Here is a 25,854-nt window from a genome sequence, read left to right as displayed (position 1 = left end):
TGTTGTTATGCCGCATTCATTTCCGAGAGTTTGTATCGTCAATCTCAAAACCCCCTGTTGGTTGTCGAGATTAGACCAATTCCTAGGAAACAGATATCGGAATTTATACCAACGGAATCCGTGTGTGGGAGCAATAAGGTTGGAAGGCATGCATTTCCCAACTCCCGTTCCCCTGTTTGTTATAAATTGTACATATGTTGTGACATTCATGCACCACGTAATACTTTTTGTTTCAGCCATACATTAATAAGAGTTGATTTTCAGTATGGACATTTGACCTTGATTTTGAGACTGGACCTCAAATTCATTTTGAATAATATAATGCAATCATTTATAGTGAATCAATACTCAAAAGAAAAGGGAATTATAAGGGGTTGCGATTCCTTTGTATTGTCACATTTCTCGCATTATCTGAAAATAAGTGAGCAAGAGATTACAAAACAAAATGATATCCTGCTTGGGACCATATGTTCCAAGGCAAAAAGTAAGGATATGAAGAAAAAAATCCCGCTTGGAAATTCTTTCATTCCAAGGCAAAAGTTAGGGACTTGAAAGAAAATAGTTGACCGTAAAATCCAAAAGGAACGGTTGACGACAGATAATGCCATAAATGTTTGAATACAAAATAAGTTATTATCATGTTATTCATGCCGAATTTTGGGTCCAGTTGTCGAAATCGAGATCTTACTTCCATACTGGTCTTTAGCGCATTAGAAATGCATTTCTCATCCTATGTGCTTTTATTTTCCCATGCATACATACAAAACCCCCTTTTTAACTGAGGTCCTTTTCAGTCAGAATTGATCCAACTCGGGAAATCACTTCGAGAGCTTGGCACCGACGCCCTGGTCAACGTTTGGTCAGAGTATCCCCAATCCCCGAGCCTACTCTAGTCGGTTCTATGGATTATTCAAGTTTTTAAGATTCAGACTCTGACTCAGATCTAGCAGAAATGGGTGAGAACACTCCGAATGAGACTGGGTTTTCTGAAGCTCAGATAAGGACTATTGCTCAGATTGTAGCAGCTGCTATCGCCCAAGATAGGGCCCAAAATCAAACTCCTCCCGCTTCAAGCAGTCAACCAGCGGTTGAAGAAAGACAAATTCCAGAACCTGTGTTAGACAATCAGGCTACTGTAGGGAACACCGTCCCTGTTGATAATGATGTAATCAAACAACTTGCAGAATTAAAAGACAAAATTGAAAAAATGTCTGTAATAAAAGAAAAAGATCCGATCACCAATTTTCACATAACTGAGTATGTTTTGCACCCAACCAGCTCCACTTCATTTAAAACATCCTTCCCTTTTCTGATTACTATAGGAGATGGAGAACAAAGCTAAATAGGGTCCAGACAAGACCAAAGGATCAGGAGTTTCAGAATTTTTTGTAGGAGCTTATTGCCATTCTTTAGAGATAGAATGTTGGCACAACCCCTTACCGATTTCGCTCTAGTTCAAAGAGCTGGTTTGAACATAGAGGAGTTATACAGGGAGGAGAAGAAGAAGAATAGAGGGTTTGCCAACTATCGTACCTCCTATGGTGACAGAAATGTTGGAAGTGGCAATCAAAACCAATCAGGAAGCAGTAATACAGTAAGTGCTGTCAATGAAAAGGTGAGAAGAGAATTCACCGATCTCGGAAGACCCTTGAGTACAATGTTGAGATCATGTATCAAGAATGTAGTACTTTCGAAACTACCAGTCAATCCGGCTAAGCCTGTGCGTGGGAGGTATATGGACCGGAATTGTGATTATCATCAGTGCAAGGGGCATTCGACTGACGAATGTTTCAAATTGAGGCACGATATCCAGGATTTGATTGATAGCGGGACAATTACCAAGCCTACGGAGAAGAATAAACCCAGCACTAAGAACAACCCGCTTCCCCAATACCAGTACAACTATCCGCCCCACAAGTCTCAGTCGGGTGGATCAGTCAATGCTATCGAAAGTGGCTTACCTGAAGAGCTTGTGTTAGCAGAGGCTGAGTGGGAGGAACGAACGTGTGCAATGCTTAATATTTGGGATGACTGCAGTAGCAGTGATGAGGAAGAAGGAAAAATGCCCGTGAAAATAGAAATCGAAAAGAGTATTACGGTGAAAGTGGGCGACGTGCCAGAAAATGAAGACGAGCAAATCCAGCTCGCAATTCAAAAGAGTTTAGTTGATCAAGAAGAACAGTGGTATTATAGCAGCGAAGAGGACGTGAATGAGGTAGGCGTCCAAAGCCTGACTCGCAGTGGGCGAGTCTATAATCCCGATAGCAGTATGAAGGCATTGGGAGAAGAGATTGTTGTCAATGAAGCACAGAAGAGGATAACAGAAAAAGGCGGAGAAGAGCCAAAGCAAAAGAAGAAAGAGGAAGAAACAGTGAAGGTGCAGAAAAAGACTGTTGAGGTAGGTGAAAGCAGTCAGAATAGGGCACCCAGTGGCGTGACCGCCAACTCAGTACTGAGTCAATTAAAAAGAACAAGAGCAGACATTTCATTATGGGATTTGCTGATTGCATCCAAAGAGCATAGAGAGTCTTTATTAGAAGCCATGACTTTTGTCAGAGTGCCTGCTCAGATTCAAAGTGTTGACATAATCAACGTGCTACAACGCAGAATTGGGGAAATCACTTTCTTTGACTCAGACCTCCCACCGGAAGGGAGAAACCACTTTAAGCCATTATACATCCAGATTGTTGTTAACGGGCGTGACACCCGGAATGTAATGGTAGACAATGGATCAGCTCTGTGCGTGTGCCCATTGAAAATGCTGTCCAAATTTAGAATTGAAGAATCAGATCTTGAACCATCAAATATGGTGGTCAAAGCCTATGACAACACCATGCGGAACGCAAAAGGCACTTTTAAAGCAAAAATTTCCATGGGGGTTGTAGAAAGCTGGGTTGATGTGGTTGTCCTTGATATCTTAGCCAATTATGCTCTTTTGTTGGGAAGACCCTGGCTCCATCCTCTAGGTGCAATCCCGTCCACCTTGCACAGAAAAGTAAACATTCCATGGGGTGCGGATGTGGTGACAGTTAACGCGCAAGAGGATTTGAACGTGGCAACAGTGGAAGGGTTAGAATTGGCGGTGCCGTTATCAGGTTTTTAGGTGGCAGTGATTGACGTGCCTACCACTGAAAGTGAGAGTGCAGTGAATAGAATGAGTCCTTTTTCAAGAAAGATGATGAAAAAGATGCAGTGGCGATACGGCAAAGGATTAGGCTGAGAACTCCAAGGAAGGCTTGAGCCTCTTTCGTCGGCATATGGTCAACAAGATAGGCGCGGGTAAGGATATTCAGAGAATAGGAAGAAGGAAAGATATGAGATTCGGTCTCCAGTTAGGGGACCAGATTCGAATCATATTTTCTTTGTCCCACAAGCTGCAGGGGAATTTCAGAGTAGGGGAAAGACTTAGCCTGGCTTGGAGGTATTCATGACAGATTTTGAAGAGAAACTGATCAAATCTCCTGAACCTTCCTTGGAACAGCTGGTTGAAGGAATTGAGTTCATGGTAGGAATGATACAAGCAAGCACAAGATCTGACTGGTCGAAGAAGATATCTGAGTTTAAAGACTTTTTAGGGATTGGGGATGAAGCTTCCAAGGCGGTGCAAGAGCAGAAGGCCAAGGCAAGGATCCTCCAGTCAGTACTAGCTGCTGAAGATGCCGGAGAGGCAGAGAGGGAGGTATTGAAGATGAAGCTTGAAGAGGCCAAAGCAGATGCTATCCTGGAAGCGAAAGATATACCAGAAGCTGATGAAGCGATCCAAGCAATAAAAGACACCTGTAATGAATGTATTGAGCGGGCTGTTAACCCTGTCTTCTGTTTTTCTGATGTTTGTTTTGAGAACAATATGGATGGCTTTCCTCTTTTATTTCAATCAATGGAACTAAATTTTGATTATTTGTTCTCTTGTTTTCCTGATTGTCACGTTCATGGCATTGATTATATCACGCGCATATTTGACATAAATGCATTACATAATTTTACATTTAACTTGAGCACCACTGAGGATCCTAAAATAATCGAAATCGGATCAGACTTCAAACCTGAACTTAGACAGGATCTTCAAGAATGCATCAAAAGAAATTCAGAGGTATTTGCCTGGAGCTACGCTGACATGCCAGGAATCGACAGATCAATAGCAGAACACTTCATTCCTACTGATCCAAATGTTAAACCGGTAAAGCAGAAAAGGAGAAGGGTCAGACCAGAATGGCAGGATAAGATCAAAGCTGAAGTACAGAAGCAAATAGATGCAGGATTCTTAGAAGTAGTTCACTATCCAGAATGGTTGACTAATATAGTCCCGGTGCTAAAGAAAGATGGGAGAATAAGGGTCTGTGTTGACTATAGAAACCTGAACAAAGCCTCGCCTAAGGATGACTTTCCACTGCCGCACATAGATGTTTTAATCGACAGTGCTGCCGGAATGGGATGTTATTCTGTCATGGACGGATTCTCTGGATACAACCAAATATTGATGGCCTTAGCGGACAAGCATAAGACTGCTTTCACCACAGATTTCGGGACCTTTTGCTATAGAGTAATGCCATTTGGACTAAAGAATGCCGGGGCGACATACCAGAGAATGGCTACAACATTATTTCATCATATGATCCATAAAGGGTTAGAAGTATATGTAGACGACATGGTGGTCATGAAAAGAACACAAGAAGAGCATGCAGAGATGCTGGAGAAGTTCTTTGCACGGGTCAAGCAGTATAACTTGAGACTCAATCCCAAGAAGTGCGTATTCGAAGTAACGAAAGGGAAATTGTTAGGTTTTATTGTAGGACCTAACGGGATTGAGGTCGACCCTGACAAAATAAAAGCCATTCAGGATATGGAACCACCAAGAACAGAACGTCAGGTGAGAAGCTTCTTGGGTAAAATTCAATATATCAGCAGGTTTATTTCAAGACTATCCATTACGTGTGCTCCAATCTTCAAGCTACTGAAGAAAAACCAGCCGGTTAAATGGAATGAGGACTGCCGGAAAGCCTTTGACCATATAAAAAAGTATTTGATGAATCCACCAATATTGAGTTCACCCAGACCAGGAGAACCTCTGATCTTGTATTTGTCTATAGAGGATGCAGGAATAGGGGCAATGTTGGTTCAACCGGACGCCGTTGGGATAGAAAAAGCCATTTACTACATCAGCAAGAAACTACTACCTGTCGAGGAGAAATACAATATGATATGGAAAACGTGTATGGAGGTGGTATGGTCCATAAAGAAGTTGAGATCGTATTTTGATTCCTTCAGGGTCACTTTTGTCTCCAAAGTTGATCCAATGAAGTATCTACAAAGAGCGCCTACTCTAGAAGGGCGGCTGTCTAAGTGGTTAATTCAGATGTCTAGCGTGGATGCGGAGTTTGTAACGAAGAAAACGGTCAAAGGTCGGGTCGTGGCAGAATTCCTAGCTGAAAACCCAATTACAGATGATGAACCGTGGGAATTGGAATTTCCAGACGAACACTTGTTGTGTCTCGAAACAGGGGCTTGGAAGTTATACTTTGATGGATCGACCAACAGAAATGGAGCTGGAGCTGGTATTGTAATAGAAGCACCTAATGGTGAGGTTACCACAATGTGCAAAAGACTGTTGTTTCCGGTCACTAACAATATGGCTGAGTATGAAGCATGCATCATGGGACTAGAAGCTCTTCTCGCATCCGGTGCTAAGGAAGTCGAGGTGATAGGAGATTCGTTATTGGTTATTGAACATGCAAACGAGAGATGGAAAGTAGAAGAGGAGAGATTGAAGCCCTATGTTGAGTAGTTATTAAAGAAGGCAGCACTTTTCAATAAAATCACCTTCACTCACATAGGAAGAACTTATAACAAAATTCCGGATGCCTTGGCAAGCTTAGCATCAGCTTGGCAAGATTTGAGTAAAGTGCCAAAAAAGCCATTCATCATAACCACAGCCAATATCCCGTGCTATCAAGAACATTTTGTGAACCAGGTGGAATCAGAGGAAGAACCTTGGTTTATGGATATTCTGCGGTATATGAGAGACGGAACCTTTTCCGATGATGCAACAAAAGAAGACCGTGCAGTTCTCAGAAACATGGCTCTGAATTATGTCCTGGCTGATGGTGAACTCTATCGAAGAGCTTGGGACGGGATGTTGTTAAGATGCGTGAGTAAAAAGGAAGGAGAAGACATAATGAAGAACGTCCATGAGGGAGTTTGTGGTACTCATTTGAGCGGCATGAGTTTAGCCAGAAAGATCATGAGGCAAGGTTACTTCTGGATGCAGATGGAAGGCGATTGCGTCAATTATGTGCGTCATTGCAAAGCCTGCCAATATCATGATAATAAAAGCCACTTACCTGCTGTTGAGCTCCATCCGACAGCTCCTTCTTGGCCTTTTTCTGCATGGGGCATAGATATCATCGGCAAAATCACGCCAGTAGCATCGAATGGCCATCAGTATATATTGGTTGCAGTGGACTACTTTTCTAGATGGATCGAGGCTCAATCTTACAAGACCTTAACCGCCAAACATGTGGCTAGATTCATTGAACAGAACATTTTTTGTCGCTATGGTATTCCTCATCATATAGTTACAGATAATGGTTCCCATTTTCAAGCAGATGTTGGTCAGTTGCTCTATAGGTATAAGGTTGCGCATCACCATTCCTCTCCTTATCGCCCTCAGGCTAATGGCGTGGTAGAAGCTGCGAATAAGGAGATTAAAAGAATCCTATCTAAGATGTGTGAAAGGTATAGAAGCTGGGCCGAGAAACTTCCTTTCGCGCTCTGGGGGCATCGCACTACCTTCAAGTCAGTTAATGGAGCTTCTCCCTTTGAACTTGTATATGGGATGGAGGCAGTGTTACCGATAGAGCTCGAAAAGAAGTCTCTCAGGGTTCTTGTAGAAGCCGGCTTGACCGAGGAAGAATGGGCCAAGAAAAGGTATGAAGACCTGGCATTTTTGGACGGAAGAAGATTGAATGCTAGATTCCAGGATCAGATGAGAAAAAAGAGGATTGCTCGTTTCTACAACAAACGGGTACATCCAAGGGCTTTAAAGAATGGAGATTTGGTGTTGATCAGATTGTTGAATCACGAAGCCCAGAATCATCCTGGTGGGAAATTCAAACCCAACTGGCATGGACCATTCAGAGTTCAGAAGTTACTAGCTAAAGGTGCCGCTGAATTAATCACCATGGAAGGGAAGCCTATCAATCGGATTGTCAATCAGGATCAAATGAAGAGATTCTATATCTGAAATGATGATTTCGGTTTTAAAAAAAAAAAAAAAAAAACAAAAGGGGGGTAAGTCGAAAACCCGAAAGGGCGACTTAGGCAAGAAATGGGCTCGCTAGGTTGAAAACCTGAAAGGGCGGCCTAGGCAAAAGTTAGAGCATAAAAAATAATAAATGATAATAAAAATTTTGGGATTAACGCGTGGTGCTTAGTTTAAATGTGAAATCTATGCCATGCGTTCGTGACAGATTTGTGATTAGTTGCTCAATGTCATCAACTTGACTTGAAGGAGAATAGATAAATGAATAGTTAGGATGAATGACCATTGTATTAAAATAAAAGTTCTTAACTTCTGTATAATGTTGAAAAGAAGTAAGATAGAAGTAAGATTAATAAAGGGTCTGAATTTCAAAATCTTTCTTCCTTCTGTTTCGGGGACATGGTTAAAGAATACAAGACCTTCCTCTCTGCTTATCTGATCAAGATGGACTAGTTCAAAAACATTCTGGCTGTTGGTCCTGCCTAAGTATTGAATTGTTTTAAAACATTGATCAGGAGAACGAACACCATCTTCTTAGTGATTTCCTTGGAAGGATCAATAAAACCATGAGTAAAACCTTAGTACTCATGTAGGTTCATGCATACACAAAGAAGTTGCATATACTGTTTTTGTTTGATCTGTGCAGGTAATAAAATAGTCACCCCATTCTTTTTGTTTCCTAGTGTAAAGCTTCTGTCTTTAAATAATGATTCATTTTTTTATGAGCATTTCTTTATTAACCCAGGGGCAGGAGGCCCAAATGATTAACGCAACAAATAATTTCGAAAGAAAAGTTTTGTTGTCTTTTGTTGTCTTTGTATGCAGAAAGCGGAAATTAATAAAGGCAGAACCATCGGATTCATTAATTCAAAGAAAGGAGATACATTAACTAGGAGCCCATGGCCTGGGAATACGAGGAACTAAAAAAAAAAAAAAAGACAGAAAGCAATAACAACATTCATTGTAACAGGAGTCAACATCGGACGCCAATCTTCGCAGGATCTAGTATCATCATGAGGTAAAGAACCAGTTGGCATATGCGGGTGTCACGGTGTCCTGCACCGTTCCTTCATTTAAATACATGGTGTTCCGATTTCGCCAACAGTCGGCCAAAGTGGTCAACAGATGTGGTGTTATCACACCACTCTCGAAATTATGGGTTCTGGGTACACGCTGTATCATCCCATGTTGACGGCTGGTCCTGTCGGGAAAGTAGGCCATGGAGCGGTCTAAACTGGCATACAACACATAATTGAGGTTCATACTTCCGGTAGTGACCAGTCCAACCCTCCACCAAGGATAAGTCCATCGAATTGTAGGATCGTCTCCGAAATCGAAGTGTCTCTGAGACCGAGATTGAAAGATGGCAGATCCATAGGTTGGAATTAAGCGAGTTGGCACCGGAGGAATCAGACTTAATTTGTCCAGAGCCCAGGCTTGCAATAGCAGTGGACAACCGCGATGATGAACATTGAAATCGGAGATGTTAAGGGCAATATCCCTGACCCAACACATTGTCTCTCCTATGATCATCATGAAGACAGTATGATGGCGCAATTGCATGTCACGAACAATAGTCAGAAGTCGGAAATCTCCAATTCCAGGTTGACGACTCTTCATGGCATACACATTCAATAGCAAGAAGCAGCAAGCTCGAATCCAAGAGAAATCTAGGTCAATGGACAGAACTCTGTGCAAGAAAGGTTCCAAGGGAAGGCCTCGATCCACGTTTATGCCATCAGGAAGGTAAACCGGACACAAGGCCGCAATCTCAGCTAGATCATACCTAGGACCTGGGGGTAAAGCCGGAGTTTCGTCTTGATCTGGATGATGATCCATCACGACACACATCTCCTCGTAGGTCGGAGTTACTTTAGAGTCTTTAAATCGGAAAACCATGGTACTAGGATTAAAACGAGTAACGAGCCAAGATAAGAAACCATAGTCAGGTTTTAAGTCTTTGAAATATTTCAGCCAAACGAGTTGGTTCATAGGAGGAATTCGCCATAGGTCGTCAGGGATGGATTGAACAAAAGATGAGACTTGATTTCTGAAAGCCATGGAAGAGAAGCTGTTTGGAAATGCTGTGGGATGAGGAGAGAATGAAGCATAGGATTCCTACTTATAGGAAGGGAAAGGCCCCACTAGGTTGAAAAGGATACCCATCACCAGCTGGCTGGCATCTGCTTTCGGTGGTGATAAGATGTGGGTAAGCTTCATTAGGTTGGAATGATACTCATCACCAGCTGGATAGCATCCACTTTCGGTGATGATAGGATGCGAATGGGTCCCACTAGATTGAGAAATTAGTGGTGGAAGCATCCGGAGATATGACATTAGTGGTGGAAGCATCCGGGGATATGACATTAGTGGTGGAAGCATCTGAAGATATGACATATGGGCAATTGGCACCTAAATAAAGCGGAATAAAGCAAAAAGTCTCAAAAAAAAAAAATCAATTTGGAGTCGGTGTGCGACTCGTCACACAGGGGGTAAAATCATCAACTCTACCAAATTACCCTCAGGTAAGTTTTCTCTCAACACCGCATCAGGAAAAGTATACCTGAAAATGTAACAAAATCTTTGCTAAAAAAAAAATCATCAATCAAATCAAAGCAAAAAAAGAAAAAGAAGAGTAAAGTTTTCAAGGTTCACTCAAAAGATAATATTTTTGGTCTCGGAACGGAATTCCAGACTGGGGGCAAAAATAAAATCTTTTGTCCTGATGCAAAATTTCAAGTTTCAAAGTTTATGATTTCTAATGCATGGGGGCATGTGATGCTCCAACATTTAATAAAGGCAAAATCTGTTTGTACACAGAAATTGCTATTTTCTTTTGAGAATGTTTTCAGGTCAACTGGTGATGGTTTCTCAAAGCCGTTGAAGCTTCAACACTTAACAAAGGCAAAATCTGTTTATATACAGCAGCAATAGCTCTTTGGACCCATAAAGCAAAATTTGTTTGTACACAGAAATTGCTCTTTTCAAAAAAAAAAAAGAAAAAAGAAAAAAAAAATTTTCAAGGCCGATTATACCGAGTTGAGGAGGTAGACAAAGCCGATTATACCGTGCTTTGGACTCTTTTCAAACTCTCTGAAGCCGATTACACCGAGCTGAAGAAGTGAACAACAAAGCCGACTATACTGTGCCTTGGATTCTTTTCAAAATCCTCTAAAACCGATCAAACTGAGTTGAGGAGGTGGGCAACAAAGCCAATCAAATTGAACTTTGGAATCCTTAATCAAGTCAATGATGGTGTATTTCAAAGTTGACTCAAATCCTGGTTAGTGATGGTGCTGTTGCGAAGCTAATCAGGCCAATTTCAATTCCCCCACCAAGCGGTGATGATGTATTGCGAAGCTGTTTGGATCCTTTTTCTTGATTAGTGATGGTGTGTTGCGAAGCTAATCAAGACAATTTCTATGCCTCTAAAATCGATCAAATTGAGCTGAGGAGGTGGGCAACAAAGCCAATCAAATTGAGCTTTGGAATCCTTAATCAAGTCAATGATGGTGTATTTCGAAGTTGACTCAAATCCTGGTTAGTGATGGTGCTGTTGCGAAGCTAATCAGGCAATTTCAATTCCCCCACCAAGCGGTGATGATGTATTGCGAAGCTGTTTGGATCCTTTTTCTTGATTAGTGATGGTGTGTTGCGAAGCTGATCAAGACAATTTCTATGCCTCTAAAACCGATCAAACTGAGCTGAGGAGGTGGGCAACAAAGCCAATCAAATTGAGCTTTGGAATCCTTAATCAAGTCAATAATGATGTATTTCGAAGTTGACTCAAACCCTGGTTAGTGATGGTGTTGTTGCGAAGCTAATCAAGCCAATTTCAATTCTCCCACCGAACAGTGATGGTGTATTGCGAAGCTATTTGGGTTCCCTTCCCGGTCAATGATGGTGTATTGCGAAGTTGACCAGGGCATACAAAATCCTTCGAGCCAATCAGACCGCGCTTCGGAGGTATCTTCAAAGCCAACCGACTGGAACCGACAAAGCCGATCAAACCGAGTTGAGTAGGTAGCCAAATGATTAACTCAAAATCTTTCCAAGCCGATCAAACCGAGCTTTGAAGATGATTGCCAAACTGAAGGCGCGTCAATGGACCACTTTAACATTAATCGTTTATACAATTAATGATAAAGTGGGGGGGCAAACTGTTGACGCGTATTTTTTATGCCCCGCCTGATCCAATGAGAAAATGAGGACACAAGGATTAAGGGATTAATGCTATCTAGAAGCCTTCCAATCCAAGGGTAAAAAAAAAAAATAATAAATAAAATAAAATAAAATAATAATAATAAATAATAATAATAAATAAAAAAATAAAAAAATAAAAAAAAAGAGGAAAACGCGTGCTACTGCAGCACGCGTTTCCCTAACTTTAAAATAAAATAATAAAATATAATAATAAAAATAAAAAATAATAAATAAAAAATAAAAAAAAATAAAAAAATAAAAAATAAAAAAAAGAAGGGAGAAAACACGCGTGTACTGTACACCTCGTGTACAGTACCGCATGTTAATATAATAATAAAAATAAAAATAATAAATAAATAAATAAATAAAATCACGCGTCGTGTACAGTACCCGCATGATTTTTTTAATAATAAAAATAATAATAATAAATAAAATAAATAAAATAATAAAATAAAATAAAAATAAAAATAAAAAAAATCAATCACGCGTGTACTGTACACCTCGTGTACAGTACCCGCATGATTTTTTTTTAATAATAAAAATAATAATAATAATAATAATAATAATAAAATAAAATTAAAAAATAAAATTAAAAAAAAAAATCAATCACGCGTGTACTCGTGTACAGTACCCGCATGATTTTTTTTTAATAATAAAAATAATAATAATAATAAAAATAAAAAAATAAAATAAAATAAACATAAAAAAAATCAATCACGCGTGTACTGTACACCTCGTGTACAGCACCGCATGATTTTTTTTAATAATAAAAATAATAAAAATAAAAATAAAAATAAAAGGGCGTGCTACACCCTATAAAACACCACCCTATTATACACACACGAGGTTGGACACCCGCCCGGACGCACACACACTACCTCTTCACCACACTTCTTCACTCTCTACACCCACTACTACACAATCGAAAAAAAAAATCCTAAAAATACTCTATAGCTATATTTTCCTTCAAACACTCTTGTGAGTTAATTTGAAGGAAAATTGCTATTAGATATTAATATTAGGTGAATCAAATCATAAAAAAAAATAAATATAAAGAAAACACATTTAAACCCTTGGACACAAAGCTTCTGGCAGATCCGATCCATTCATAATCCCTAATCTGAGGATCAGGTAATTCTCTTAACATTTTTGTATCTTTTACATATTTTCATATTTTTATATGTTCCTGTGATTTTAATAATTTAAGCTTCTTTAAATCATATTCTGTTAATATTTGGCTATTTTATATGTCCTTAAATTATATTTGAACAAGAAATTAAATAAAAAAAATATTCAAAAATAAATTCTGGACCAAAAAATATGCAGTGTTATTAATTCTTCAAAAAAAAAGATTCACTGTTCACACACTATTCACGCACTGTTTAGACACTATTCACACACTATTCACCCGATTTTCCAGAAATAAAAAATACAAAAATAACAAATTTTGCACGAAAATAAAGTTTAATTTCCTCAATAAATCAATTATGAACATATTGTAATTTAATTGAGCTTAAAATATTAAAAATGTGATTATATATATTTATTCGTGTGAATTTTATTATTTTTGGTTAAATGAAAAAATGAAATTAAACTAAAAACAAAAAAATTAAAATGTGCTTTAGATATTAAATAATAATTATGTATGGTTTATTTTTATTGGTTTATGGATTTAATTTTTGATTTGATTTATATATATTTAGATCTGGTTTGTTACCCGCCTTTAACCATAAGGCAAGAGCGGGTCTTCATTTATTTTATTTATTCTTCGGTTTGTTACCCGCCTTTAACCATAAGGCAAGAGCGGGTCTTTTATTTATTCCATTTAATATTTTTGATTCGGTTTGTCGCCCGCCTTGAACCATAAGGCAAGAGCGGGTCTTTTTATTCATTTGGTTTAATTGCTTTAATTTGAATGATTGCTATGTGATAATTAGATTTGTTTGGGACGGTTAAATAATTTTTCAAATAGGAACTCGGTTCGATTTATTTTGGGTTGGGTTTAAATAAATAAATAATTTGGCTTTTCTAACTAAAATAAATTAGAAATCATAGGTTAATATTAGAGGCCGGTTTTTCTGGGCGTCGGCTTCCAACGGGCCGACGTACCCAATTCCCTTACCCAGAATTGCATTGGTGCGCCTGACCAGTCTTTAAAAATAATTTGGCCTTAAAACAAAATTAGGTTTAAAATGAAGTCATTTTTTATAAAAATGGTCCCATTTTCTAAACAATGGGTGGCGACTCAAAATTGTTTATAAGACCGATTTATCGGCACCGCGACCAAAACAAAAACATTTTATCAAAAATCACGAAAAGAAAAAAAAAAGATGTTTTCGGGTCCTTCGGGGGGATTTCGGGCGAAAACACATATTGATCCCTTAACCTTTGCCTTATTGCACACGTTCTTCTTTAATATGTGAAGATGTTTGTAATAAGAAACAAAACATAATAACCATATTAGTGGAAACAAATTTATTGGTGCGATCCCAATTGTGTAAATGCAAAACATATCTTTCAAATGGATACATCCATCTATATTGCATCGACCCAACCCTTTGTGTTTCAAAAGGTAAATGAATAGGTAGATGCTCCATAGAATCGAAGAATCCTGAGGGGAAAATTCGCTCTAATTTGCAAAGGATTATTGGTATTTCTCACACAAGGCGATCCATATCCTCTATTCTCAGGATAGTTCTTGTCAAATCTTAAAAAAAAAAAAAAAAAAAAAAAAGACTTAGCTATATCAATGCTTCCCACATTTTGGTTGGTAATAGCTCTCAGAAAGCTATTGGTATTAGCATTTGCATAAAAACATGACAATCATGGCTTTTCATCCCAAATAATCTATATTTCTGCATGTCAACATCGACCAATGTTAGATGCATATCCATCTGGACAGCGCAACCCACGAACCCACTCACACAATATTTGCTTTTGCGTCTATTCTAGCGTGTAACAAGCCTTTGGAAATCATCCCGTCTCTACTATCTGTTCTAGCTCAAGACGACGATAAATTTCTTTCATATCTACTCTAGCTTTGGCATTATCCTTTGTTTTCCCATCAATTTTCATCACAGTGTTTAAGATATTTTCAAATACATTTTTTTCTATATGCATTACATCAAGATTATGTCGAATAAGCAATGTACTCCAGTATGGCGAATCCTAAGATATACTTCATTTTTTCCATACAGTGCTCTGACCAATTCTACTGTTAACCTCTTCATGTCCCAAATCAATCACTTTCAAAAGCCCCAACTCTTCAATTTCCAACAAAAGTTCTGTACCTGACTTTATAGGTGGAGGGGGGTCGTAAACAACCTTATTCTTTTGAAAATACTATCAATTTTGCCTCCATGCATGATCAATTGGGAGAAATTTTCAATGATTATCAAATCAACACTGCTTCCCACCATTTTTCAAAGTAAATGCATTTGTCTTCTCCATGCAATATGGACAAGTAGTTCTGCTGGCATTACTCCATCCAGATAACATTGAAAGTGCAAAAAAGACACTAATCGTTTATAGCAAAGCGGCTTGGAGCATAAAATTTTGAGAATTTGAAATGTCATAAGTTTCGTAATTTGATTCCCACAATTGATTCAACTCTGCAATTAAAGGCTGTAAGAAAACATCGATCTTATACGTCGGGTTCGTTGGTCCCGACACAATAAAACACGAGAACATATACTCTTCTTTTATACATATGGATGGGGGTAAATTATATGGTGTCACAATTACAGGCCATGTAGAATATTATTACCTTGACTCTACTAATGGTTGAAAACCATCCGTGCACAGTCCAAATCTGACATTCCTGACCTCAGTAGCAAATGACGGATGCTGATCATCGAAGTGTTTCCATGCTTCTGAATCTGATGGATGAAGCATAACATCAGCTTCATGTTCATGTTCTGCATGCCATCGCATCTGTTTAGTTGTAGCAGGAGATGCATATAGCTTTTGAAGTCGTGGAGTCAACGGAAAATAATAGATTTTTTCTTAAATGTTTTCTCTTTCTATTGTCTCCCAGTTACTTGACATCCCCTTTTATATCTAGGAAGGTTGCAAAATTTGCACACCCTTAATTCACTGTCACGGCCCCAAAAAATATACAATTATTACGATAATAATCTATCTTCTTAACCAGCAGGCCTAAGCCCTGAACTAGCTTCTTCGTTTGGTAAAAGTTATCAACCATGGAATTATCACTAGGCATCACTTCTTTCATTAATTGCACAAAATCATCATAACACCTTTTAGAAATGTGATGCTCTGATTTAATATGCAACATTCGCCACACTACAGAAAGCAAAGAATGTCTCTGGCAACCTTGCCAAACTTTATGATAGGTGGCACTTGGGATATCATACAACTGTTGCACGACTGTGTTTGGTGACTCTTCCTTATCCTCCCAATGGAAATCAGGATCGCCATATCTTGGATATATCTTGCGATCGCAATATTGGATCTGAATCTGTGACATCCCGACCTAGCAAAGCAATCCTAAAAGGGCGGGTAGAGCAAAGCTTCTGGTTAGCTTCTAGGATGGTAGGCTAGCTATGGGTAGTGGAATGTGGGACACAGGAATGAATCGAATCATATATCAAAAATGGAAAAGATAATGATTAGAGGCGCCTTTTGGTGGAATGGATTGGAGAGTTAGAAAAACTCTAGGGTTAAATGTGCTCGCTTAACGGAAATTCTAAGATGGGTGACCTCCTAGTAAGTTCCCCATTTCACATGCAGGACAAAACCATGCAGTCTTGCTAATCCAATATGGGATAGAGCTAGCTTGATCCAAAGTGGACACTTCCTCTGGTGGTTGGAGTCGAGTGTGACAATTGCTATCAAAGCTAGACCCCCTCCAGTAGATGTATGGTTCGAGGATGAACCACGCGGAAGCTGGTGGGCCTGTGACATCCCGACTGGGCAAAGCAATTCTAAGAGGGCGGGTGGAACAAAGCTCCTGGCTAGCTTCTAGGATGGCAGGCTGGCTATGGGTAGTGGAATACGAGACACATGAATGAATCAAATCTTATATTGAAAAGGGAGAAACTAATCATCAGAGGTGCCTTTTGATGAAATGACTTGGAGAGTTGGAAGAACTCTAAGGTTAAGTGTGCTCGATTAATGGAAATTCTAGGATGGGTGACTTCCTGGGAAGTTTTTCATTTCACCTGTAGGACAAAACTGTGCAGGTCTTACCAATCTAGTATGGGATGGAGCTGGCTCGATCCAAAGCGGACAATTCCTCTAGTGGTTGGAGTCGGGGGTGACAGCAGATCTATGTCTTCACTGCGTGATGCACTGGACTTTGTCCCAAACTATTGTCAATCTGGGTTTCACCATGATATACTCAATGATAATAGTTGTCTACAAACCCAGTTTTGCATAAATGGAGCTTCATTGTTTCAACATCATAAAAAGCATTATTTTTGCACTTGTTAAGATTGCATGAACACCTTATTTTCCCTCCATTATACACTGTGGATTACTGATTGCAAACTGAATGAAGGACTCTAGACTCTCCATGAATCTCTCCTTAATAAATCATTCAACTCGTACCTTTAGTACATCCACATACGATCAACAGACATGTTGCCGGTTTAGTTATCATAAGCTACTTTATTATTTTATTATGATGGTAGATGTGTATTATATATGAGTGAAAAATACATAGTACACACACATACAATACTTTTCATAACCATGTAATGAAATTTCGGCAGCATCTTCCCCCAGTTCTCCAGGTCCACAAAGTGAAACAGAACCATTTCACTATGAACGCGGAGAACATAAAAATGAGAGATATTATTGAAATCAACCAAAGATGATTCAGTAACTATTATATGTGTTCGTACATTTTGTACTTAAAAGACATTTTTAAACTATCCAACTTGGACAATTTACTGTCTTCTCTTCCATCCGGATTGAGAAAGACATCAAATATGCAACTGAGGTACTTGTATTTATGTTATTAGGTTGCTTATGGTTTATTACGATATTTTCAAGGAAAAAATTTGGCAGTATTTCTCCTTAAAAACTAATAAATCCAAATTTCTAAATAAAAAAAAAAAAAACACTTCTCTAAATCAATATCCACATCAATGGCTACTATTAGACCTCCAATCATCACATTCTATATACAAATAAAAAGAAATGCTTCGATAAAATAACATCCACATCAATGGCTACGGGCCTCCAATCAACACATTCCATGCACAAATAAAAAGAAACACTTTATAAAGCAACATCCACATCAATGGCCACTACTAGGCCTCCAATCAACACAAGTCGTCGATAAATTAATAAAATCTAATAAATTGGAATCAAATGCATAATAAAAAAAAATATGATTAAGTTTTATGCTTTTAATTCATATTAATTTTTAAGTTTATGCATTTAATTCTTATGTTTGTTATGATAATGCTAAGTTTTATGCTTTCCTAAATCAAAAGCTAGAATTAGTAAAATACTTACATTATAATAAAAATATAGCTTAAGATAAAATTATTTTTTATCACTGTCCTAATTAAGTGTATGTGAGCATTAAGTTTTATTCTTTAGATTAGAATTATTAAGTTTATGCTTTCTCTAATTTATTTTTTATTACTTTCCTAATTACTTTCCTATTTTTTATTGTTACATAATGTAAGAAAGAGAAAGAAAATGAGTACCAGATTTGCGAGATTTCACAAATTTACTGCGATGCTTGAATCTGCAAATTTTAAATGAATCTTTTTTAGCAAATTAAGTAGAATATTAATTAACCAAAATACAGAAAGTAATTATAAAGGTAATGTACTTAAAAAACTAACATTAACAAAAAAACTAACCTAATTAACAAACTAAGCTAATTAAAAACTGACATACTTAACAAAGTAACATTGAAAACTAATTAATTTAACAAACTAACTATCCTAAAAATCATTTTTATTAACAAATACATTAACAAATTAACTAAATATCCAAAATCCATTTTCATTAATAAACCATTTTATTAACAAACTGAAATTAAACAAAAATTTAACAAAAATAGAAATTTCCATCAATATTTTTTTATTAAAACTGAAACAAAACTCAAATTGACAACCTAATAGCTAAAAAATAACAAACAATGAAATATTAAACCATAAAATACACAACCAAATTGTGAGGTCGGAATTTTTAAGTACAAAAAGGAAGCGACAAAAGAAAAGGTGTCTTAAATACCGAAAAAGAAAAGAAAAAGATAAGAAGATAGATTGAAGGTTCTCACAAATTATCTTTGGTGGTTTCACTTGCAGATCGAATGAAAAATGACAAAGAACCCAACTCCTTGGTTTTCAATCCAATGATTTGAGTTTAAAGATTAAAGTTTGTGTTTCTTAGGATTTCAGATTCATCGCAAGGGGTTTTTTTGATTGATTAAATTCTAGGTCTCAACTTAAATCCAAGGTTAACACTAGTTGTCTTAGGATTTTTGAGTTGAGTTTTAAAAATACAATCTCCCCTAGTCTTTCCCAAAATCCTCCCTTTAAGCCTACCCCTAATGCCTATTTATAGACATTTGAGGGTGGGGTGGCCTGTTCAAGGCTGACGTGGCAAAAATGCCACTATCGAGCCTTACAATGGGATTGGGCCCACTTTTACTAAATCAAACTGGGTAGCATGCAAAACGAGACGGTGCATCGACCTGACGCTCTTTTTAGTCTGGATTCACCGTGAAACGCTCAGTAATCCAAAAAAGTAAAAGTGGTTAAACACATTAGTAATCTCAACCACGGACTATCATTCCAAAAACCAGGGCGCTCGGGAACTCCGATCCAATTTTATGGGAAAAAATGGTGTATCATCACCGAACCTTTTAGGGGCAAAATTTATGCATCTTACACCAGCTGGTGGCTTTAATTTTAGAATGCTCCACTTCAGGAGGTTGTCCTTCGGACGATGCCCAGAGGGACTTTGAAAACCTACCTTAGGAGACTTACAGTACCATTATAGTATTTGTAAACGATGAAATGCATCAGGGTGATTGTTGACGACTTTTGCGGCGATCTTGCGTCAATTGGCGACTTTGGTTTGAGAATGCTCCATTTTGGAAGGTTGTCCTTTGGATAATGAAAGGCAAAATGAGAACACCCCAAGGGACGGCTTCAGGGGTGCACCACTAGGACAGCATCAATAGATAAATGAGTACGACACTTCGATCAACCGGGTTTCGAAAATGCTCCACTTCGGGAGGTTGTCCTTCGGATGGTGAAAAGCGAAATGACATGCGTCACACAGGACAGCATCAGGGGTGCGCCACTAGGATAGCTTCAACAAATGAATGAGTTTGACACTTCGGTCGACTTAGTTTCTGAAATGCTCCACTTCAGGAGGTTGTCCTCCGGACGATGAAAGGTGAAATGAGATGCGCCACATGAGACAACTTCAGGGGTGTGCCACTAGGACGACTTCAATGGATAAATGAGTACGACACTTCGGTCGATCCGAGTTCTTAAATGCTCCACTGCGGGAGGTGCACCACTTTGGATGGCTTTGAGAATGCTCCACTTTGGAAGGTGCGCCACTTAAGATGGCTTAGGGAATGCTCCACTTCAGGAGCTAAGCCACTTCATACGGCTTTGAGAATGCTCCATTTGGGAGGAGCCTGTAAAATAATTCTTGCAACACAAGAGAAGAGGCACTTTGGTGGGTTATGGTTAGAAATTTCTATGATTGAGCCTAGAAAAGCATGCGCGTGTTACATGATTCTACATAATAATGCATGTCTTTACGTGAATTCATGTGTATTTGATTACTCGTGAATCTGTGTGTGCTTGCGTGAGTGTTATTGAAAATTATGCTACAACACGCAAAACGAGAAAGGCTCACCTGTGGCCAGCGGTATGATGCCCCTACTTAGGCAGCTAGCCATTGACGGGTTGCTGGCTAAGTATAAGAGCTGGACACAACAAGTGCGCCTTTAGGACAAACTGGACCCGAAGGCTTAAGTCGAGCCCATGGACCCATTATTCCTTATAAAAGGTGAAAGTGAGACTCATTTGTCACATTCAAACTTATTTTCTCTCAAACCCTCTCTTTACTCCTTCTTGCAATCGAAACACATGGCCGCCAAGAATGTCATAATTTGGCCGCCTGGTGATTCGGTGATCGATCCCGTGCTCATTTTGTGAGTCACAGGAAACTAAGGGAATTCATTTCGGATGTGGGAACTTCGATTAGTCATTCCGGTTGCGGGAACTTCAATTTAGTTTGCGGCACGATTTGCCCAGCCACCTTTGTTGGGGCATGATTGAGGTATTTCATAACCTTTTCTTTGTTTTTCCTGCTTTTTTAAGGCTTGAAACATGTGAATATTGAGTTAGAAACCAGAAATTAGGCTAGAGTTTACACAATTTAGATGATTTGGGCGTTTTGGACCTGTGGCGGGCTAATGTGCGCCACAATAGCTATGGCGTGCGCCATTGTAGGTGCTGTTTGGCTGGTCTACGGGCCTGTGGCGTGCTCCATAAGGCCTAGGGCATGTGTGACTTATGCCGTGGCTTACGCCACTTCTTTGTTGCTCATGCCACTGTGCTTGTGTGCACCGTATTTTTGCAATTTTTGTCATCTTTCCTCTCTTACCTGCATCAAAACATAAAAACACGTGCCTTTGCACTTTTATTAGCATACTTACAGTGATTTATTTTTGTACAAGGGCTTAAGGCGTGGGAAATCTGGCAACAACACCTTTGCAGCCCTGTCTTATTTGTATTATGGCATGGACTTGTGCGTCCGAGGAGCGCACTTAAAGGTCGGCTACAAGCGAGCCATCGAGGTATAAAATCCCATCTTCTGGTTATTATCTATTTTCTATTTTTATTCTTGCTCTTCCTCTTATTCATTATTTTCTGGATTATTTGTGATGCAGATTTGGGCTTGCAAGCACAAAGTCCTCACTATGCTTGGCTTACTTGGCTTTGAGGGCGGGGTAAATGAGTGAATTCTTCCTTGAGGCCGAGCATGGCGGTACAACAGGAGGTATTCTCACACTACCTCGGACATCAAGATGTTTCGACAGTTGCTGAATGACTTGAACTAGAATCGGGTAAGTTGCTACATCACTTTGTTTATTAAATTTCTTTACTTTGCTTTTCTTATGTTCTTGCTTTTTCTTTTCTTTTGTTTTCTTTTTTATTGATGATTTTTCTCTGTTTTCTTTTTGTGTTTTATAGATAGAGAGATATCCGTGGGGAGATACAGCTGACTTTCCTGATTTTGTTCAAGCAGTTGTCGTTTATTAACATAGACGTCTCCTCCTTCCGGTTATGTTCTATAATATGTATTATCTTGGAGGGAGGGTATATGAGTGGGAGCTTGACCTGGATCAGAGGAGAGTCCCTCACGATATTCCATACTACATGTTGTCGACGAGGTCTCTCCAGCTGGAGCAGGACATTGCATCTGCTCGAAGAGGGTTAGCTGCTACATATCACCTAGTGGCCTTTGTGTCTGGTGCTTATGCCATATTTGCATGGACTCAGCTCCTGATTCACGTCCCTCCTCCAACTGAGTTTGATCCTTTTGCTGAGACGGAAGAGCTAGATAAAGGCCCTGGTAGATTTCAACTTTTTTATTCTATTTTTGGCTTTGCCCTAGTGTCTTCCATTCATAAATTGTGCCTTATTCTTATAGCAGTAGCGCGGTAAGCGCGTAAGCCTAGAGCTTCGGATATGGTTATTGTTGTTGGCACACCCGAGCATGGGCCAGGTGCCTTGTTCTCTTTTATCCTGGACCCCACAGGTCAGCTTGCCCAGGACATGTTAAAGACACATCTTGTCAGTCCATGCCGGATGTCACCCCCGGCTGTACCCATGTGAGTAACTTCTATATTTTATTCTAAAATCTGCTCTTTGTTATTACGCTTATTTATTGTTTGCACCTGCCCTTGTGTTATTCTACAGGTGTCCATTGATGACTACAATGAGGTGTGCTCACTGTATGAGGCAACTTGCTTGAAGTTGGCAGAGGTGAGGCTCTTGGATGAGCATATATCTATATGTATAAACACTGCAAAGAAGACATGCAATGCATATGTCATGTATGCGTGTAATGCAATCACTAATATTTATGAATCTATGCAGAGAGTTGACATGGCGCCTTCTGCCGGTCGGGGTAGAGGGATGCGACATGGGTGGAGTGTGAGTCGTGGAGCTGGACACAGCCCATGATCGTCTAAGAGACCGAGGAGTCTGGCAGTGAGGACTCGAAAGAGACAGCCTCAAATATGTCTTGAGTCGGTTGCCCCAGCTTATATTTGCTTATTTTTCCCTTTCTTCTCTTTTTTATACTCAAACCCCGTTTGATGAATTTCTTATAAAGAGTGATTATTTTCATATATGAAAGCTAGAGGACAGTCTCTTTATAAGTTTTTGAATGATATTGGTGTATTCGTGCTTCATAACATTCATACTGCTTATTGAATTTGGGAATTGAAGAAACAATAAAATAGCATCTTGTTCGGCTGGCTGCTAACTAGTGGCGTGCGCCTCTGTGCTGTGGCTTACGCCACACGCAATGGCATGCACTACGAGTGATATAGTGGTAGCTAATTGTCACATTGTCCTCTCATTTCTTGCTATAAAAACACATAATACAGCTATGCATTATAAAAGCTCTTATTCCAGCATCTTCCAATGTCAAGTATAGGATTAAGGGTTTCCTTGACTTTGGTGGACACAAAATCGTGGTCTTGATAAATATTCCTTAATTTGTTCGAAAGTTGTTTGGCAGTGATCGTTCTACTTTACTGGCTGATCTTTTCTTAAAAGCTTGAAGATTGGCTCATATACTATAGGCAATTTCGATATTAACCTGCTGATATACTGAATCTTTCCAGAAAGCTTCTCACTTGCTTTTTCATCTTGGTCACTTCCTCTTTAGGATATCAATATGAGGGAGAGGAAAATCATCATTCGGTGATGCTTTGTTCTGATCCCTGTAGTCCACACACATTCTGACCCTTCCATCTTTCTTATGAACTAGGACTATGTTCGCCAACTATTCTGGGTAGTGAACCACTTCTAGAAATCATACATCTATCTGCTTGGTCACTTCCTCTTTAATCTTTTCGGGTCATTCTGGTCTCAACCTTCTTCTCTTCTGTTTCATTGGCTTAGCTCTAGGATGCATGGAAATTGTGTGCTCAGCTATAGATTTGTCTATCCCTAGCATGTCCTCGTACCTCCATGCAAAGGCTTCCTTTTTGTCCATGAGTAGACTTTGAAATATTGTGTTTAACTCTAGCATTAGGTTTGACCCAATTAATAGAATTCGAGGATTATCTTTTGTACCAATATTAAATTCAAGCATGCATGATGAGTTAATGTCAAATATGCGCATGTGCTTATTTACTCAATGAATGGAACCATAAGGAAAGACATTAAACAAGTAAGTAAAATTGAAGTTCATTTCAATGAACAATAAAGAAAATTATTACATCAAGAGGGGCTTTAGCTCCTTTAAAGCTCTCTTCTATGCTGGCCTGGATGGCCCTTAGCACTTGATCTACGAGGTCCTCTTCTTCTTCAGCACTTATCGTCCCTTTATTCTTTCCTTCTTTCTTCTCTTCTTAGGCAGCTTGTCCCTCTTCTTTTTCCTCTTTCTTTCCTTGTTCCTCGACCTCGTGGCCCCTTATCCCCCTCTTTCTCAGGTTTTTTCTTCTCTTCTTTCTCTTCTTCTTCTCTTTTTAGTCTTCTCAGCTCAACCACCAAGATCTCAATAACATCTACAAAGATCTCGAGACCTGGGTACATCTTTCCCTTGTGCTCAAAAGGCTCTATCGGCAGACACGGAGAGGAATGCTTACTCGAACGGACGAATTATCCATCCATGTCCAACCAACCGTATTTGTTCGATGGTGTGCTCCCAATTTTGTACCACAAGCCCATGAGATTTCTCTAAGTGTGGATCTTATGTAGCTCTATAATGCCTTGCTGATTCTTTACAAGCCCTTTTCAATCTTCATTATTCATTCTCTTCATGATATTGGAGACAGTGGGCCCCATATCAGTGCTCAGCACAGTAATCTGAAAATCAGTCCATGGAAGGATAACCTGCTTATCCACATTTAACGTAGCTATGCTTCTTTCATTAGCAGCAGGTATGGTGATGATTTTCCTATTAAATGGAAACTTGATTTTCTGATGTAAAGTTGAAGGCACTCCCCCCAAGGAATGGTACAATGGGCGCCCAAGTAGCAAGGCAAAATTTTGGGAGATATCAATCACAATGAACTCGATCTCTTTTTCAATTGGCCCCACCTTGATCACAATTTTGAAGATGCCCTTCACTTGTCTTTTAGAGTCATCATATACTCTAATCACCATATCAAAAGGTTCTAAATAAGACATTTCTAACTTGAACTTGGAAAGCAACTTTAAAGGACACACTTTCAGGGCAGACCCATTATCTATCATCACATTTCCGGTCACTCTCCCTCTAACCTCAGCTTTTATGAACAGTGCCTTGGTGTGATTCCTTCCTTCGGGAGGAAGTTCATCATCAAAAAAGGTGATAGTGAGGGGATGTCTTGGACTATCCCTACAAAATTGATCAAAGAGATAGATGATGAAACTAGAATCTCCACCATGGCTTTTAGCAAAGCTTCTCAGTGTTGCTTTGACGATACTAACAGATCCCACATGCTTACATTTGCATGGATTCTCTTCATTTGTTTAATCAAAGCATCGTCTTCTATTTTTTTCGTCAACACACTCAATGAGCTTGCTCTCTCATTTTCTTCCCTCGGCTTGATCATATGTGGCTGATAAACTTGACCACTGCAGGTCATGTGATTCACTACTCTTGCTTCCTCTTCTTCTTCCTCGCTACTCTATATGTCCAGAGTAATGGAATTTACCACCACTTCATCGTCGCTTCCACCCAGACTTGCTCACTTTGACTGAGCCACTCCTCATCGTTGTCCCAAATGTTAAGGACCATAACATAGATTTACTTCAACGACATCTCTCTCTCCCTTTCCTCCTCCCCTTCTTCAAACTCGGCCAACACGTCCTCAAGAGTCTTTCCAGACTCAACCATATATAAGTTCTTAGGAGGCAGAATGTTTCTAAAACTAGGGAATGGATTAGTCCTCGTACTAGGCCTTGATTTTTCAGGATCAGTCACTTTGCCATTATCGATTAGATCTTTGATCTCATGCCTTAGCCGCAAGCAATTATCGGTAATATAACCCTTGCTTTGGTGGAAGTGACAATAAGCATTCTGATCGCAATTCTTTAGTGAAATTACAGGAGGAGGTCTTGGCGCAAGCAGTCATAATAGACCCAATGATTTTACTTTCTTGAACACTCTAGAGAGAGGAGTGCCAAAGTTAGAGAATCTCCTTTGCAGCACAT

General features: G+C 39.1%; 1 pseudogene; it reads right to left on the bottom strand.

Moving 5' to 3' along the window:
• Positions 1-15,394, bottom strand: part of LOC149497716 (uncharacterized) — an 18,580-nt pseudogene extending 3,186 nt beyond the window's left edge.
• Between the last annotated feature and the right edge of the window lie 10,460 nt (positions 15,395-25,854).

This window comes from Jatropha curcas, chromosome 3 (assembly GCF_041381405.1).
Source record: "Jatropha curcas cultivar XTBG-Jc1 chromosome 3, XTBG_Jcur_1.0, whole genome shotgun sequence".
Lineage (NCBI taxonomy): Eukaryota > Viridiplantae > Streptophyta > Magnoliopsida > Malpighiales > Euphorbiaceae > Jatropha > Jatropha curcas.
The sequence above is the reverse complement of the archived record's forward strand: the minus strand, read 5'-3'. Positions and strand labels throughout refer to the sequence as shown.